Source organism: Octopus bimaculoides, chromosome 20 (assembly GCF_001194135.2).
Source record: "Octopus bimaculoides isolate UCB-OBI-ISO-001 chromosome 20, ASM119413v2, whole genome shotgun sequence".
Taxonomy (NCBI): Eukaryota; Metazoa; Mollusca; class Cephalopoda; order Octopoda; family Octopodidae; genus Octopus; species Octopus bimaculoides.
The window spans coordinates 7,896,603-7,901,804 of record NC_069000.1 but is presented as its reverse complement, the minus strand read 5'-3'; positions in this window follow the sequence as shown (position 1 = coordinate 7,901,804).

Here is a 5,202-nt window from a genome sequence, read left to right as displayed (position 1 = left end):
TATATATATATATATATATATATATATATATATATATATTGTTTAGGTGTCTATGGGCTCATGACCAAATATAGACACCTTCTCACCCCACTTGACCCAGTGGATGTGGTAACTGGAAGAAGAGGAGGCTGCACTAGCACTGGACTGGTGCTCATTACTATCTGATGAGCATGAAACACTGTAATGAAGCCTCTTGCTCAAGGACACAACGAACTGGAACTAAACTCACAACCTAATATTGAAGAGCTATAAAGGCTTAAATCACTGGGCCATCATCCTTTTTATGTCTGCTTTCTCATGCTGGTATGAGTTAGACAAGACTTATTAAGGTACCGTATTTTCTGGCGTACAAGTCAACATGGTATATAGTGTAAACATTGAAACATTGTCACTATCTTTCCAAATCCTGTTGCATTTCACGTGGAAGTTTGAGTCCTCCAAAGTCGTCTTGGTATATTAGTCAACCTACCTTTTTTTTTTCACTGTAAATTTTGATCCGAAAAATTCAACTTTTATGCTGGAAAATATCATGCCTTTCTACAGCTGAATGCCTTTCTGTCAGCAGTCTTTGTTCTTCAAGTACAATGTTTTTATTCCTCTGGTGATGATGAGGATGGTGGTGCTTCTAGGTTGAAACTGATGTAACACCACTGAAATGTCAGGTTTTTTGTGTACTGGTGAATGTAAATAATTTCTTTCATATTCTTTTACTTGTTTCAGTCATTTGACTGCAGGTATGTTGGGACACTGCCTTGAAGGGTTTTAGTCAGAAAAACTGACCCCAGGGCTTTTTTTTTTTTTTTAAGCCTAGTACTTATTCTCTATCAGTCTCTTTTGCTGAACTACTAAATTACGGGGTTATCAATTCGTGGTGGGGGACAGACACAATGGCATACACACACACACAACTGGCTTCTTTCAGTTTCCATCTACCAAATCCGCTCACAAGGTTTTGGTCAGCTTGAAGCTATAGTAGAAGACTCTTGCCCATGTTACCAAGGAGCGGGACTGAACCCAGAACCATGTGGTTGGGAAGCAAGCTTCTTGCCACACAGTCACTGATTTTATTCAAATGGTGTTAATAACGATATGTAGAATCTATATCACACACACACACACGTATAATGATTTGAAATTTTGGCAGAAGATCAGCAATTTTAAAGGAAGGGATAAGTCAATTACAACAATCCCAGTATTCAACTGGTACTTATTTTATTAACCCTGAAAGTATAAAAGGTAAAGTCAACCTTGACAGAATTTGAACTTGGAACAATTCTGCCTGCTTGTCACCTTATGTTGTAATATAATAATAGCCAATATAAAAGTTGGTTGGTTGGTTGATTTCTCCTGTCACACTTTACATCATATAGATTGGGGAGTAGAGAGAGAGAGAGTAAAAGAAAGATACCAAATTAAAAGGTACAGAATGAGTGCACATCGTAAGCTTGGTGACTAGAAATGAGTAAAAGAATACTCTACACACACACATTCAGTAAGAGAGAAAGACTCAGAGATAGAAACATTGTCGGAAAAGAGGGAGTAAATTATAGTTATGAGAGGAGTTTACAAATGAGAAATGTTTTATTTAATTTTATTTTAAAAGTAATAAATATTTTTTCTTTTGAAAATTTGTATTCTTTTCATTATTTTGTATAAGCACCAAGAAATTTGTTGAAAGTTAAATTCCAATTATTGTATGACTGCCATGTTTCCTGATGTTACCCATAGTGGCAAGAGTATACTTCCAAAATTACACAACATATAACAGGTAACACTCTGGTATGTATATCATATAAGAATTTGAGATGACAAAAGAAATATACAATTGTTATGAATTCCATTAGCTTACAGCTGTTTTGGCTATAAGGTGCAATGTGCTCATAATTGAGTGCCTGATTATCACTTTAGCTAGCTTCATCAGAGCTTCATACATGAAGTGCAATTTATTTAGGAAAACATTTACATTTATGTATATATATATATAGAAAAGCATTACCAATGGGAAAAGCACATACATATGTAAGAGATATTCTTTTCAGCCATTTTACTGCGGGCCATGCTGGAGCAAAGCAAATGACTAAGTGATTAAGGTATTCGACTCATAATGTAAGGTCGTGAGTTCAAAAACTGGTGGTGCATTGTGTCCTTGAGCAAGGTGCTTTATTTCATGTTGCTTCAGTCCACTCAGCGGGTAAAAAATTATTGTACCTGTAATTCAAAAGGAGCCAGCCTTGTCACATTCTGTGCCACACTGAGTCTCCCTGAGAACTAGATTAAGGATGCACATGTCTGTGGAGTACTCAGCCACTTGCATGTTAATTTCACAAGCAGGCTGTTCCGTTGATCAGATCAACTGGAATCTTTGTCGTCATAACCGATGGAGTGCCAGTGATTTTATATTATTACATAGCTTAATTTTATTTGTTTACATCAAGTTGTGTAGATTTACAGCAAAGCAGTAGTGGTGGTAGTGGTCAGTCCAGTGTCAGCTTTGATTATCCAGGCTTTGCATAAATATTGTATTTAGGATCAGGGATTTAAGAAAGACCTGACTGCTTTTTCTTGCAGACTGAATGATTATACAGCTTCTCCCTGCTTTCTCTTTTAGTATGGTACAAGTTGGCTAAATGTCATATTTGAAATTAACGTACTGTTATTTGTATCGGGTTGAAAGATTAACATAGAGGTTGGCCTTTGGTGTATCTGTGACTTGGTTGTGTGTAAATATTTCACTTCACAGCCATACGTGATAATCATCATCATCGTCGTCGTCGTTTAACATCTGCTTTCCATGCTGGCATGGGTTGGACGGTTTAGGGTTAGGGTTGGTGTCAGGAAGAGCATCCAGCTATAGAAAATATGCCTCAATAAATTTCATCTGATCCATGCAAGCATGGAATGTTGGACATTAAATGATGATGACAATCTACTAAAGTAATTCTTATTTGTGATATACCAGGAAGATAGCACCATCCGCATAGTAGTGATGTTAAATTGATTCCCAACCTCAGGTACCATGACATCTATTCTGTTGTCTATCGCCCCCACAGCATTCCATATATGATTAATTTTAGGGTTGTCTCCTGTTTTTTTTTTTTTTTTACGGTTGTTCTCATCATTGGAAATATAACTCTAATTAAAACTTCTAAGTTTATTACCTCAAATATTTAAATAACCACCTTACTGTTACATAATTCAACTTCACTCTGTGTGACTTACAAGAAACGGATTTATGACTGAGTGATAGAAATGGCAGCCTTTTGTAAAGACTATTAAACTGGTGAATGGTGAATGGGTATTATTTCATATGTGGTGAATAATATATGGTGAACTGCTGCTTCTCAGATATGGTGAACAGAAACTTCTGGAGTGTGGTGAACAGGTATACCTTGTATATGATGAATAGTGCATCTGGTATATGATAAGCAGGTACATTTGGTATACAGTAAACATATATCTGATATATGGTGAACAGGTACATCTGGTTTATGGTAAATAGATGCAACTGGTGTATAGTGAACAGAAACATCTTGTATGTAGTGAGTTGGTACATCTGATGTATGATAAAATGGTACATTTGGTATATGGTAAACACATCTAGTGTATGGTGAACTGGTATATGGCAAACATACATCTGATATATGGTGAACAAGTACATCTTGTATATGGTGAACTGGTACATGTGGTATGTGGTGAACAGGAACATCTGATATATGAGGAAACGGTGCATCTGGTATTTGGTGAACAGAAGCACCTGGCTTATCGTGAAGTGGTACATAACTAGTTTAATATTTGATACTAGAGTGAAATGATGTGTACAAATATGTAGTTCACTATTCCTGAACTATTAAAGTACAGTTTATTTGTGGCTAATACAGATTTCTGTAGTTAAATGTTGAGTCTTATAATCTATGTCACGTAGTTACCATAATTATAGCACAGGAACCTGTTTCCCACATTTGAAATTCTTAAAATATACAAAACCAGTCCAATCCTGTTTTCCGTTCATCTCACTTTTCCACATCTGACATTTTCTATGAAAGGACGAACTGACTAAATTCCATATTAAACACATCAACAACAATAACCACACACACACACACACTCAACAACATGTTTTTTTAGCTACTTCCCCCTCACACTTTATCTTTATTCTAGCCCAGGCTGCTTATGTTAACACAGATTCAAAACACTTGCAGATATAAGCTACTTGCTCACACACACATATCCATACAAGCCTTTGTGTATGTATTTGTATACACATACACACACATACAGGCATACCCACTCATTTTCCTCTATGAACTCTTTCATTGATGCCTGTGTCAGCTATTTAAAACATTTCCTTCCTTTTAAAATGATGGAAACAATTTTTTAAATATTTTATTGTTTCACTCATATTCTGTCTTTCTGCTCCAACGAGTTTCTGGAATTGACACAAACTTTTACTGAATTTACATTTAAACAATCCAAACATGTGATTCCAACATCAGATAAAACATTTTTTTAATACAATTATTTCATTTATTTAACATTTTTGTCAGAGGATGAACTGGTATGTGTATGGGGGCAGTGTCTCTGTAATTGGCCGGGGGAAGTTATCCCAAGACCAGAGACTAACCTGAATGTTTGCAACAGAGCAGGTTCTACTAAAGCAGTGGTCCCCAACCATTTTTTACTTATGAACTCCTTTGGTTCCTATTTTACTCTGCTGCAGTGCTACTCAAAATGGTGGTCTGCGGACCGGTACCAGTCTGCGAGCCATCAGCTGCCAGTACGCAGCGAGTTTCCAGAAAAGAAAGAAACATTATAAAATGCTTATGTAATATTTATTTCTTTATTGCCCACGGGGGCTAAGTGTCTTCTACTATAGCTTTGTGAGTGGATTTGGTAGATAGAGACTGAAAGAAGCCCATCATGTATATATACATATATATATATATATATACGTATGTGTGTATGTATGTATTTGTTATTTGTGTATGTATTTGTCCCTCCACCATTGCTTAATAACTGATGCTGGTGTGTTTATGTCCTCCCCACTTAACGGCTCAACAAAAGAGACCAATAGAATAAGTCCTAGGCTTACAAAGAATAAGCCCTGGGGTCGAATTGTTCGACTAATGGCAGTGCTCCAGCATGACCACAGTCAAATGACTGAAACAAGTAAAAGATTATACATATATATATACATATATATAT